The sequence below is a fragment of the Orycteropus afer genome, unplaced genomic scaffold (genome assembly GCF_000298275.1).
Source record: "Orycteropus afer afer isolate SDZICR_OR568_19922 unplaced genomic scaffold, OryAfe1.0 scaffold00028, whole genome shotgun sequence".
Lineage (NCBI taxonomy): Eukaryota > Metazoa > Chordata > Mammalia > Tubulidentata > Orycteropodidae > Orycteropus > Orycteropus afer.
In genome coordinates this window covers 12,696,973-12,712,427 of record NW_006921615.1, presented here as the reverse complement: position 1 = coordinate 12,712,427, position 15,455 = coordinate 12,696,973, and positions in this window count along the sequence as shown.

Genomic DNA, 15,455 nt, shown 5'->3' with positions numbered 1-15,455 from the left:
GGAGAAGGATGTCATGCTTGGTAGGGTGGAGGGTCGACGAAAGAGGGGGAGGCCTTCAACGAGATGGATTGACATGGTGACTGCGATGATGGGCTTAAGTATAGCAGGGATTGTGGGGCTGGCGCGGGACCGGGCAGTGTTTCATTCTGCTGTGCATGGGGTCGCTATGAGTTGGAAACGACTCGATGGCACTTAACAACAACAACAACAGCATGCATTTGTCAAAGTGCATATATATTTTTGACACAAAAGGGGAACAATAATGTGATCCATCTTTTCTCTCTGATACTTGAAAGAAGGCTTTTGCAGGTTTGCTCAGTGCAATAAGTCATCTGATTTCTTGACTGCTGCTTCTATGGATGTTGATTGTGGATTCAATTAAATGAAATCCCTGACAACTTCAATGCTTTCTCCATTTATCCTGATGTTGTTTATTGGTCCTGTTGTGAGGATTTTTGTTTTCTTTATGTTGATGTGTAATTCTTATTGAAGACTGCAGTCCTTGATCTTTATCAGTAAGTGCTTCAAGTCTTCTTCACTTTCAGCAAGTCAAGTTGCATCATCTTCATATCATAGGTTGTTAATGAGTTTTCCTCCAATCTTGATGTCACATTCTTCTTCATCATCCAGCTTCTCAGATTATTTGCTCAGTGTACAGATTGAATAAGGATGATGAAATGACACAACCCTGATGCACACCTTTCCTGATTTTAAACTATGCACTATCCCATTGTTCTGTTCAAATGACAGCCTCTATGTGCAGGTTCCTCATGAGCACAATTAAGTGTTCTGGAATTCTAACTCTTGGCAATATTCTCCATAATTTGTTATGATCAACACAATTGAATATCTTTGCGTAGACAATACAACAGGTAAACATCTTTCTGTTATTCTTTGATTTCAGGCAAATTCATCTGACATCAGCAATGAAATTCCTTGTTCCATGCCCTTTTCTGACTCTAGCCTGAAGTAATGACAGTGCTCTGTCAATATACTTCTGCATCTGTTTTTTAATTTTCTTCAACAAAAATTTTAGTTGTGTGTGATATTAAACATATGATTCAATAATTTCTGCATTCTGTTGGATCACCTTTCTGTGGAATGGGCAAAACTACAGATCTTTTCCAGTCGTTTGTCCAAAGAGCCTTCTTCCAAATTTCAGGGATAAATGAATAAGTCCTTCCAGCACTTCATCTATTTGTTGAAACATCTCATTGGGTATTTCATCAGTTCCTGGATCATTTATTTTTCACCATTTCCTTCAGAGCAACTTGGATGTCTTCCTTCAATACCATTGATTCTTGGTCATATGCTACCTCCTGAAATGGTCAAATGTTGACCATTTCTTTCTGGTACAGTGACTCTGTGTATTCTTTCCATCTTCTTTTGATGCTTTCTGCATTGCTGTATATTTTGCCCATACCAAAACCAAAGAATCCTTCAATATTGCAACTTGGACCTTGAATTTTTCTTCAGTTTTTTCACCTTCCAAAATGCTGACCCTGTTTTTCCCTTTTTGTTTTCTAATTCCAGGTCTTTGCACATTTCATCATAATCCTTTACTTTGTCTTCTCATGCTGCCCTTTGAAATCTTATTTTCAGCTCTTTTATTTCATCATTTCTTCCATTAGATTCAAGAGCAAGTTTCAGAGTCTCTTCTGACATCTATTCTGCTTTTTTTCTTCCATTCCTGTCTTTTTAATGACCTTTTACTTTCTTAATTTCTGGTTTTCTTGATTTCAACCCACACCTCATCTGGATTTCATTCATTGGTGTTAAGTGTGTCAAATCAGTTCTTCAAATTGGCTCTTGTGGATTTGTTTTAATTGTCCTCAGATTCAATTTAAACTTGCAAATGAGCAATCCATGGCCTGTTCCACAGTGAGCACCTGGCCTTTTTCTGTCTGATGTCACTGGGCTTCTCTATGGCCTCTTTAACAAATGTAGTCAATTTGATTGCTGTGTATTCCATCAGGTGAGGTCCATGTGTACAGTCAATGCTTATGTTGTGGAGAAAATATATACAATGAATAAGTTTCTGGTCTTGCAAATTTCTATCATGTGATCTCTGGAGTAATTTCTTTCACCAAGCCTTGCAAAGTTCTATCATGTGATCTCTGGAGTCATTTCTTTCACGAAGGTCATATTTTCCAACTACCAGTGCTGCTTCCTTGTTTTCAACTTTGCCCAATCACTAGTAATTATCAATACATCTTGATTGCATGTTTGTGCAATTTCAGACTGCAGAAGCTGGGAAAAATTTTCAGTTTACTTATCTTTGATTTTAGTGGGTTGGTGAACAAATTTGAATTGTAGTAGTATTAACTAGTCTTCACTTTGTTGTTCTTGTTATGTGCCTTCAAGTCAGACCCAACTCATAGCGACCTCTCCTTGGTTTTCCCAGGTAGTATCACTACAGAAGTAGATTACCCCATCTTCCTTCTAAGGAGTGGCTGGGGGTTTGAACCACCAGCCTCCTGGTTAGCAGTCAAATGTCTTAGGCACTACACTACCAGAGCTCCTAGTCTTTACTTTAGGTGTATGGATATTATACTATCACTGACATCATAGTACTTCAGGATAGATCTTGAAATCTTCTTTTTGACAATGCATGCAACACCATTCCTTTTCAACTTGTCATTTTCAGTATAGTAGATGATACGATTGTCTGATTAAAATGACCAATACCAGTCCATTTCAGTTTGCTAATGCCTAGGATATTGATATTTGTATGTTTCATTTCATTTTTTTTATCTTCTAGTTTTCCTAGATTCATACTTCATGTATTCCATGTTGTGATTATTAGTGAATATTTGCAGCTCTTTCTTCTCATTTTGAATCATGCCAGTTAAGCAAATGAAGGTCTCTTTTTAAATTGTTAAAGAACAAAAATGTCACTTTGAAAACTGAAGTATGCCTCACTCAGGCCATGATATTTTCAATAGCCTCATATGTATGTGAAAGCTGGACAAGGTGTAAGGAAAACCAAAGAAGAATTGATGCATTTGAATTGTGGTGTTGGTGAAGAGGGACAAAAACCAAAAGGAAAGCTGATTATACATGTAAATGTATTAAAGTCGAAAGATAATGGAATGACATTTTTTGAGATAGTGAAGAACACTGTCAACTTCATTTTCAAGAATGAAGATTTTAAAATAAAAATGCTACAATACACAAAAATAATCAGATACAACTTACTTAGGTAGAATGCTTGGCTATATCATTATTTTAAATAAAAAGGATTAGATAGATATTCTAAAATATATTATTTATTCAGATTTATGTGATCACTGCCCATATTTCATCTTCTTTGCTTTTAACTACATATATACACACATATGTACATATATATATATATATATATACACATACACACTCACTCCTCACTTATCAACGTGGTTAGGTTCCCAAAACCAGGTCATTATGTGAAATTGGCATTATGTATACATGGTGGTTGATCACATTAGATCACAACATGGATGATGACTACATCATTTCATAACTGCCAAATTCACATCATTACCTAACTGCCAAATCATATCATCACTAACTGCCAGATCACATTATATTATAACTGCCAAACCACTGAGAATAATGGCACATTCAACTTGACACATAATCTTACCCATCATACCCAACATTACTCTCACTTTACACCTCCGTGCTTATTGTTGCCAGACATACATTGTTCATGCACAAAATAGATAGATGTTTCACTATAGTCATAAATATGAAATATCAGATAATGTGACATTAAGTCAGTAAGTGGGGAATAGTTATGGTAGTAACATTATACAGATAAACTTCCCACTTTACAAATATATGAATAATTTTTCTATAGATGCTTTTTAACAATCTACTTATAGCATTATACATATACTTAATCCTTGTAGGCAAAGACTATACCAGGTTTGAGGCCAAAACATACAAACAAAATCTCACCTTTCTTGGTACTCTCTCTGATCCTTCTTTTCTATTACTAACTAATTTTTCTCATGGTTAGTACTCTGATCTATTTATTTATTTTATCAAAGACGTTATTACAACCATTTGTAGTTGTTGATTTATTCTCAGTTTTCCCAAAATACTGTAACATTTGTGCCCTTTTCTTAGCTCTCACCTTTACTCTGATCCTCTGGCTATGTGCCTTCAATGCTCATGAATTCTGCAGGACTTAGGTGATAAGTTCTATGAATAAAACATTTCCTTCCAGTAACCTGAAACCCTGTAATTCCTTCCCTACATAACACTGAGGAGCTCTGGTAGCATAGTGCCTAAGGCACTTGACTACTAACCAGAAGACTGGCGGTTCAAACCCATCAACCACTCCTCGGAAGGAAGATGGGGCAATCTGTTCCTTAGTGATACTGACTCGGAAACCCAAGGAGGAGTCGCTATGGGTTGCATATGACTCGATGGCACATAACAACAACAACAACATAACACTGAGGCTATTCACAAGGTCCAAGAAGGTGTCTTCTCTAAGTCCATTTACTCAGGGCCAAAACATCTCTGTGTACTTATTCCAAGGACCAAAGAAAGAGTATCCAGAGTATGATTCTTTATAGGGAGTGTGAAAATGAATCCTAATTTGCATAATGAAGATAGGGCTAAGATTGATGTAACTCCCTTGAACCCTTAAGTGCTAATAAAGAAGTCTGACTAGTGTGAGGATTCATGGCTTTCTGAGTTCTTAAGAAGTTTTATTTGTCAAGATAAGAGGATAGAACATACTCATTTATGTTTGGTTGACATGTAACTTATAATTATGCATGTGGTTTGGTTTGTAAGCTTCTGTTTGCTTTCTTGCCTTGGATACATCAAATGGTAGAGGCTGACTTGTTAGTGACTGTGCCTCATTTAGTTATCAGTAATGTTTAGCAAGAGTCACTAGGAGGAACGAATGGTAAAGTTTTGGATTAGAAACCAAAGGTTAGGAGTTCAAATTCACCCACAAGTGTCTCAGAATTAAAGCCTGGATATCTGCTTCTGAAAAGTTATAGCCTTGAAAACCCCATGGAGTATAGTTCTACTCCATACAGTTGGGGTTGTTATAAGTTGAAATTGACAGCAACTAACAACAACAGCAATATTTAGCATGATTTCTAGGCTAGTAAAAATACCTGATAAATACTTGCCAAATACATGAAGCAAGCAAGTAATAAATTGTATAAGAACTCTGGTAGAGTAGTGCCTAAGGCATTTGATTGCTAACCAGAAGGCCGGCGGTTGAGCCTAGCAGCTACTCCTCAGAAAGAAGATTGGGCAATCTACCTCCGTAGTCATACTGCCTGGGAAACCCAAGGAGGGATCGCTATGAGTAGTGAGGTAGTGAGGCTTTTTTTTTCCCCTAATAAAACATAGTTTTGGCATCAAAGAACTTGCACTCTAATGATGAAGATAATACGTGAATAATAAAATTCAAATACAAAACACCTTGCCATATGTGCTATATGGAAGACATAAAGTGCTATCCAAATTGAGGTCATTTAGCCAGAATACTCAGGAAACAGATGATTCTCCTTTAATGATTTTTTAAAAAAATATATAGATTTTTTTTTTTTTTTTAAGTAGTAAAGCCATTAAAGTGTAAGTGCTGGAAATTTAAATTCTCGAAAATTTTAAATGTAGGATAGGACATACACAGTAATTTTTTTTTTCCCCTTGAGGAATTCCTCATTGTGAACAACATTTATTGCTCTTTGAGTTATATTTGGATAATTTTAGTATATAGGTAGTCCCTGAATTATGACAAGCTTCCATTCTCATGCCTTTTATTATCAGTATCTTTTAAAATGTTGTCTTTATTTGTCTTTGAGATCTGGAACCATTACTTATATACTTACAGATATGTTTTAATACACACACACACACATACATTCATACATAAAAAATACACAAATCATAAAAATTGACTCCATTGATGAAATTAACAACTGATGTGCTGATGATAAAAACAGTGATAAGATCATGCTACAATCATGATCTACAATGAAGTTGACAATTCTTACATTGTTATTGTGGTAAAAATGAAGTTAGAGTTGTAACAACTCTTGGCCACATATGTAGTTCAACTTTCATATATCGTTAGAGTTGAGCATTGCCCAACTATCTATCCACTGTGACTCCCAATACTGACACCAACTTCATTATAGACAAGGCCATACCCTGTTTTTTGAACAGTAAATCATGGTATTGCACATCTGTGAGTGAACATCTGAGAATGATAACTTCTGCAAATCACCATTTCAACATTGTGTGTAGTATATATCACTTGCAATAATATGCACCAAAACAAAGAAACAAAACCCAGATTGTTGTAAGTGCAGGAACTGTCTGTCTTTTTGCACCCCCCTTGTTTTTTAACCTTTTGACATTATCAATATCTTTCTTGAATATTGCTTCTAATTTACTATGAGTTAGGAAGGCTGATAAGGAGCCCTGGAGGTGGTTAAGGTCTTTGATACTAACTGATAGATAGTCGTTTGAACCCACCAGCCACTCCACAGGAAAAAGATGTGACAGTCTTCCTTTGTTACAGCCTTGGAAATCCTATGGGGACAGTTCTACTATGTCTTGTAGGGTCAATATGAGTTGGAATTGACTTGACAGCAATGCTGTCAATAATATTTAAGAATGCTGACAATAATTTTCCAGCCATTAGAGCTGAATGTCCATCAGAGAGAATTTAATCTAATCCTCCCTACTTTTAAATGAGACTGAAATCTGATAAAGCTTGTGCAAATATGTTAGAAATAATGTAAAAATTGAAATTGCTCTTTCTAGTTTCTGTTGAGTAGGCTTCAACTTATGATAACCCTATGTACAACAAAAAGAAACATTGCATGGTCCTGCATCTTCTTCATAATTATTGTTATGTTCAAGTATATTGTGGCATCCATTGTGTATTTTGACTGCCTCCAAACATAAGGGGCTCATCTTTCAGCAGTATATCGGACATTATTCTGTTGTGATCCATAGAGTTGTCACTGGTTAATTTACAGAAATATATCACTAGGCCTTTCTTTCTTTTCCCTAATTATGGGCTTAGTCTAGAAGTTCCATGGAAACCTGTCAAAGACCAGTAGTATTGCTTCTAGCACACACATACCCCCACAGTATGACAAACTGATAAGTGGTGGAAGAATTGAAATTGATGAGTGGTAAATAATTTCTAGTGAGAGTCTAAGAACAACTATTTCATAATGTTTGCTTATTTTTAGTTCTGAGGCTTTTTCTCACAGATTAACCCAACAGTTGCCACTGAGTCCATTTTGAAGTAGATAGTGAGAATTGAAAAAGGTCCTAGTTTCTGAAACATTTCATTTGGTTCAGAGTAGAACTGCAGTCCACAGGGTTTTCACGGCTGTGACATTTCAGTAAATGTTTCCCAGGTCTGTCTTCTGAGGCACATCTGGTTGTATTTGCAATACTATCATTTTGGTTAGTAGCTGAGCACATAACAGTCTGTGCTGCCCACGTATTCCTGAGGCTTTTGTCCACAAATTAGGTTGCCAGAAAACTGACCTCTGAATAAATAAGCTTTTGAAAGGTGTCAGTGCCATAATTTAAAGGAAGAACATGAATCAATGTCATCTGCCAAAACAGATCTGATCTTAAACCAAAAGCAAAAACAAAGCTAAGAAAACTTTAGAGGAAAAGAAAAAGAACATTTTTAATGATATTTAAAATGTGAAGGATATTGAAGAAATACTTTTATTGATCTGTCCGTGATGACACCTAGATTTTTTCCTCAGAGTTTACAAGTCTTTCAAAATCTGTCGGTCAGAATGAAATGTTTACATTTTTCTTTCCAAGATGTATTACAGCTTACACATATATAGAGTATATTGTTCTCTTCATAAATTTTTATCTTTATTGCTAGGACCTATTTTAATTCTCACTATCTGGTTCAATCACAACCAAGTTAAAGAGTTGGTATCACTTTGGATATTTCTTTCTTTCTTTTAACAGTAGGTTTGTTTAATAGGTTCAAATATCTAATGTATTTCAAAATTCTATTTTATTTTTACCTTTATACTTAGTGTCTTTATCATATTCAGATATTTAATTTTCATTAGTATTTTATTTTCTGACCTGTGAATTTTATAAGAAAATTTTGAAATTCCTAATTACTGAGAAATTAGACATGTATACATTTTAATGCATTTTCAGTTTTGAGAAAAAAAATTGTCTTTAAATAAACCATTATATTTTCCATTATGTATTGCATAATCTTTTACTGTCAAAGCAGCTTAATATAATTTATGTTTTTTAACAAAATAAAATTTTTAAAATTAATCTACCAAAAAAAAAATCCACTTCCATTGAGATGATTCCAACTCATAGCAATTTCCACTGGGCTTCCGAAGACAGGAAATCTTTATGGAAGTAGATTGCCTCATCTTCCTTCTGCAGAGTGGCTGGTGGGTTTGAACTGCCAACCTTCAGGTTAGAAGTCAAATGCCTTAGGAATTGGGCCAAGATGACAGTTTCCTTTATCAACATAAAAAAAACTTAAGAGAAATTATAGATTGTATAATCATGGGAGAATACAAGGGCTGTGTATGCACAGGGAGACAGCTCAGGGGGCAGGAGCGCATGGAGAGATGGACACAGGGAAGAGGTAACTATGGGGAGGAAGAGGTAGGGGAGCTATTGCATTGTGGTAAATAGTAGTCAATGTCATGAGACAAAGCATATGTGAACTGCCGTATGGAAAGTGAATTTGCTTTGTAAACTTTCACCGAAATCACAAACACACACACACACACAAAGATAAATTATAGATTGTATAACCAAGAAAAACTTACATGCAACAAAGAAGTCAATAGCTACATCTCTTAAATATACTTAACAATGCAATCTTGAAGGTAGAAATCTCTGAAAATTCACCTGATATAAATATAACTATTATGAAACTTGTTTCAATTCACAGTATTATTACTGTGTTTTTCTTAAACTACTAGACTTTGGTGATTTCTAAGTACTGAGGGAAAAAAGGTAAGAATATATTTATGGAATTAAAAAAAAATTGTCCAGTAAAATGTTTGTTTGTTTTTTAGAAGTTAAAATGTGCTTGAAGTTTTTTTTTTTATTCTTTGAAGACAGGGTTCCTAAATGAAAAGAAATGAACATCCTAAGAAACCAAAATTGTAGTAGAATTGTTTCAAAAAATGACATTAGAGGGCACTATTGTCCAATTGGTAGGAATTGCAGACTTAACTGTATGGCCAGCCAGGAAATCTTATGTTAAAAAAGTTTTTCTAGCTATTCTTGACACTTTTCTTTAAATGTGCTTAAGACTATGAAGTTTGGCATCTGTCACAAAAGGAAGGAAAGAAGGGATGGAGTCTTTAGGCTGAAAAACTTTAAAATTTAGGAACAAGAAAGGAAAAAGTGGCAGATATAATGTGAAGCATAAACTTTAGAAATATCCAAATTTTGAGGAAAATAAACTTAAGCTAAAGAGGAGAAACATTAAAAAAATCTTTCTTACTGTGGTTATTTGTGTTGCTTAGTTAGAATCAGAATATTTAGTACTTTATGAAATATTACATAGTCAAATGATCACCTTGAACTTCAAGAGGTAGCATAGTTTAATAAAGGAAATATTCTGATGTTCTTTGAGAAATTTTTAATTTAGTTATTCTGCTAGACAACGTGTATACATTTACAATAGACTATACTGTGTACAAAGACATTGTAAATTAAACAGATCTTGGTCCTAGTCTTCAAACCATCTATGTGTTTTTGTTTGTTTGAAGATTATCAACTGGGAAAAAAAAATACAGGCAGCTGTTAGGCTAGTGGTTAGTATTTTCTGTAATTACTAAACACTTGGATAACGAGTACAATCTTTAATATCCAGTGGAGTGAAGTGTTGCTAAATGGAATCAGAAAGTAGAAAACTATTGTGGGTATTTAGGCAAATCACTACATTTTCTCTTCTCCATGCAAAATCATATACTAAACTCTTACTTATTAACACATGGAATCAAAATACATATAGAACAATCAAGATTATTAAATGCACTAGAAATGTTAAAGTGCGAATGCTTCATAATTTTCATCATAGAAACATTCTGCACATTTTACAACCTAAAAATAACTTATTCACAAATGTTTAATTCCTAGTCTATCACTTATCCTTTCTGTAGGGGAGTAGGTGCAATTCTTAGCATTTAAGCATTTTACATGCTTTTGCGATCTGATGTGGCTTGCTTTAGGTGGTTGATGTCATTTTCTCTTTTGGGGGTGTTTTTCTGTTTTTCGGTGTGTTATCATCTTGCTGTATATATATATATTTTTTAATTTGATCTGCCAATAAATCGTTAAATTTTTTCCTGTTCCCTTGTCTGGAGACTTTATTGAAAATTTTGGTTGTATTGTGTGATTATCTTTGGCGATAGCAAGGCTGTCCTATTATAGTTTAATAAATAATCTGAACTAAAAAGGATATGATAATACACATTCTGGATGCAAGTGCTTTTTTACGGAGCCCTGAAAGTGATTTTACTGAAACATTGTTAGATGTGGTCAAGATAGTGCTGCCACTCAAAAAGTATTTTGAGAAACAATAAGAGAGAATCTGACAGAAGATTCTTTTTTCTCATGTATAGAAAAATCAATTTCCCACTCAAATTTTCAGAAAAAAAAATTGTTGATAGGAAAAGTCCTTCATGAAAATAATCAGACTATGTCTCTTTTAAAATAATATTTTTAAAAACCATTGGATTTAGAATAAGGAGAACTCAATTATACTTCAGGTCCCACTATGAACTAACTGCATGGTCTGGAGAACTTTACTAAATTCCAGGGTTTGTAAAGTGAAGATATAATATTTTATGATCGCTATGGCCACTTGCAAACATTTTTTGTGCTTCCAAATACATTTGGTAAATTAATCATAAGAGGTAGGATGTAAGAGCTTAGAAGAACCATGTTCTAAATCAGATACAGTCATCAGTTTAATAAACATTAATGAACTATCATATGTCAGATACTTTTTCCTTTTGGGTAGAAAGAATAGGTTAGAAAACTCTCTGTCATTTTGTGTGTGTGTATGGATGTCTGAATGACAATTTTAACTGAATTTTTTTCCTGGATAAACCAACAAAACTAACAAAAAACCTACCACCATTGAGTCAATTCTAACTCATAACAACTTTTTAGGGCAGAATAGAACAGCCTGACAGGGTTCCAAAGCTGTAAATCTTATTGCAGTGTAGTAAATTACCTGGTATGGCTTTTCTAGCCATAAGTCTTTGTAAACTCCGTGGTGGAATTTGCCGCCAACAACTGAGGAGCTCCTGATTGTTAAAGTTCCCACCTGGAGTATTTCTGTTGAGAGTGGCACAAAGCAATATTCTGGGAAGTTCACTCTCTCAGGTGCTTAGAATTATGATGTTATGATTGGTTAGTTTGGCCACTCTGCCAGGCTCAAAAGGAGCCCTCCTAGAGGCAGAATGAGTCTCTCAGACTGTTGGCCAAGAAGAGAAACACGCTCCTGAGAACACATGCTGCCAAGAGAGACACTGGGGGACACGTGGTGCTGAGAGAGAGACACAGAGAGACACATACTGCTGGGCAAGAGACTGAAAGAGACTGTTGGCTGAGAGACAGCAGGCTGAGAGAGACTGAGCATTGTTCCTGAACTTGAATTGTAGCCTGGTGCTTCCCTAATAAACCCCATAATCTGTGAGTTCTTTGCAGCCACTGCAGCAAATTATTGAACCCAGCAGAGAGGTGGGTGGTGCTTCAGGAGGAACAGATGGTGTCAGGGGTTTTGAAAAGGCTGGAAGGAGGCAGCATGTCTGGCCTCTCAGGAATAGGCCTTGGACTACTGATAGTGATTCTTTCTTCATCTTGTGGAGTTAGAGGAGGTAAGAAGATGTGGCCTCCTTGCCCCTTCGGCACTTATTTTATTTTTTTGTACTTTTATTGTGGTGAAAAGAAACACAACTGGACATTCACCAAGATAAAAGTAGTTTCTTCCCATTTTGAGTCATTCCCATGAGCAAATGAAGGTCCTGTAAGTTTTACTCCATCTACAGTCATTAAGGTCAACTCAGTATTTGAGGAGGCAGCTTTTCCCCAGTCATATTTTGAGTGCCTGCCAACTTGAGGGGCTCATCTTCTGCCACTATATTGAATAATGTTTCATGGCTATTCATATAGTTTTCAAGGAATATATCAAACAGTGTTTCACTGCTATCCATAAGGGTTTGTTTGTTTATTTTACTTTTATTGTGAAAATATGCACAATAAGATGTTTACCAACATAAGAAATTCCACACTTTCAGCTGAGGGACATTGAGGACATTTCTCATGTTGTGCCACCATTATTGTAATTATTTTCCAAATTATTCCCCTACTATTAGCATAAAAATCTATGTTTTTATTAACAAACAAACAAAAAGCTTCCCCTTTCCCCTTCTGTCATACGCCTGGTAACTACTAATAATCTTTGGTATATATATATGCATGTTTATATATATATATATATATATATATATATAATTGCTGTTGTTGTTCAACCTATCTAGGAGTCTGCCCCCATTGCCCATCCCTGGTAAGCAACAAAGAAAGTTCCCTTCCATGCATAAATACTTCCTTGACTTCTTACAATAGTGAACTAATACAATATTTGTCCTGTGTTGGACTTATTTCACTTAGCTTAATGTCTTTCAAGTTCATTCATGTTATGGGGTGTTTTGCAGATTCTACATTATTCTTTAGGGTTGAATAGTATTCCATTTTGTGTGTGTATATCAGAGTTTTATTATCCTTTCTCCATTGATGGGCACTTAGGTTGTTTCCATCTCTTTTCTATCATGAATAGTGCTATGATGAACATGGATGTGCATATATCTGTTTGTGTAATGCCTCTTCCTTCCATAGGAAATATATGTAGTAATGGGATTGCTGGATCAAATGGTATTTCTATTTTCAACTTTTTAAGGAATTGCCCTACTGAATTCCACAGTGGTTGTATGAGGCATTTGACTGGTAACCAGAAGGCTGGTGGTTCAAACCCACCAGCCACTCCTCAGAAGGAAGATTGGGCAATCTATTTCCATAGTGATACTGCCTCGGAAACCCAAGGAGGGGCCACTGTGAGTCATATCTGATTCAATGGTGTGAGTTTGGTTTTTTGGTTTTGCATCATTTTAAAGTCCTACCAGCAGTTTATGAGAGTCCCAGTCTCTCCACATCCTCTTCAGCATGTGTTCTTTTCTGTCTTGTTGAACTTTGCTATTAATGCTGGGTTATCTCATTCCATGAGATGGTATCTCATGGTTGTTTTGATTTGTGTCTCTCTCGTGCCTAATGGTCATGAACATTTCTTCAAGGGTTTGTTGGCCGCCTGAATATCTTATTTGGTAAAGTGTCTGCTCCTGTCTTCGGTCCATTTTTAAATTTGATTGTTTGTCTTTTTAACGTTGAGGTGTTGGAGTTTTAAAAATAATTTTAGAGATAAGTCTTTTATCAGATATGTCATTGCCAAATATTTTTCCCCAATCTCTAGTTTCTCTTTTTAGTCTTTTGGAGAAGTTTTTTTGATGCACATAAGAATTTATGTTTTAGAAGGTCCCAATCATCTAGTTTATCTTCTGCTGTTTGTGCTACTTGGGTCATGCTTGATAGTCTATTTAGGCCATATATTAGGACGCCTGAGTTTGCCCCTACTTTTTTTTTCCCCCTTAAGGAACTTCATTGTTTTAGATTTCACATGCAATTCTTTGATTCATCTGGAGTTAGTTTATGTGTATTGTGTGAGGTATGGATCTTGTTTCATTCTTCTTCAAATGGATATCCAGTTTTGCCAGGACCATTTGTGAAAGAGACTATTTCTTCCCCATTGAATGGATTTTAGCCTATAGTCAAAAATCAGCTGACCATAGGCTGATGGCTCTATTTCTGGGTTCTCAATTCAGTTCCACTGATCCATGTGTCTGTCATTGTATCAATACAAGGCTGTTTTGATGACTGTGCTGTACAATAGGTTTTGAGATCAGGGAGTGTGAGACTTCCTATTTTGTTCTTCTTCCTTAGTGCTTTGTTATCCAAAGTCTCTTTCCTTTCCATATAAAATTAGTAATTGTTTTTTCCATGTTTTAAAATACTGTTGATGGAATTTGAATCATGATTGCATTGAATGCATAGATTATTTGGCTAGTACTGACATATTCAAAGTGTACAATCTTCCTATCCATGAGCATGGTATATTCTTCCACTTACGTAGATCTCTTACAGTTTCTTGAAGTAGTGTTTTGTAATTTTCTTTGTATAGATCTATTGTGTTCCTGGTAAGATTTAATCCCATGTATCTTATCTTTTTGTAGCTATTGTAAATGATATTGATTTCCTTATTTCCTTCTCAGAGACCTCTTTAACGGTGTAGAAGAATCCAAATGATTTTTGTACATTGATCTTTTCTCATACCACTATAATAAATCTTTCAATAACTTCCAGTAGTTTGTTGCTGAGTCTCTTGGGTTTTCTATATATGAGATATTATCATCTGCAAATAGGGATAGTTTGACTTCTTCCATCCCAATGTGGATGCCTTTGATTTCCTTTCCTTGTCTTATTGCCCAGTTTAGGACTTCAAATAAAATGTTGAATAGAAGTGGAGATATAGGACATCCTTGTCTAATTCCTGTTCATAAAAAGAATGATTTCAGTCTCTCTCCATTGAGAATAATGTTGGCTTTTGTTTTTGCATATATGCCATTTATTATGTGGAGGAATTTCCCTTCTGTTCCTATTTTTCTGAGTTTGTTTTATCAGGAATGGGTGTTGGATTTTATCAAATGCCTTTTCTGCATCTATTGGTATGATTACGTGATTCTTTTCCATTATTTTACTTATGTGATGGATTATGTTGATTTTTTTCTAATGTGGAAACATCCCTACATACCTGGTATAAATCTCACTTGGTTATGATGTGTTATTTATTTATTTATTTAGTGATATGTTATTGGAGTCTGTTGGCTAGGATTTTGTTGAAAATTTTTACATCTGTATTCACGAGGGGTATTGGTTTGTAGTTTTCCTTTCTAGTGGTGTCTTTGCCTGGTTTTGGTATCAGGGTTATGCTTATTTTATAAAATGAATTTGGGAGGTTTTGCTTCTATTTTATGTTCTGGAATAGTTTGAATAAGATTGGTGTCAGCTCTTCTCTGAATAATTGGTAGAATTTTCTAGTGAAACCATTGTTTTTCTATGGGTGTGTTCAAATTTCCTACCTAAGTCTGTGCTAGTTTTGGTAAGTAATGTGTTTCTACAAATCTATTTCTCTAGGTTTTTAAATTTGTTTGATTACAGTTCTTCAGTGTATCCTGATATTATTCTTTTATGTCTGTTGATTGTATTGTGATGTCACCCATTTCATTTCCTATTCATGTTATTTGCATCCTCTCCTTCTTTTTCTTTGTTAAGTTTGCCAG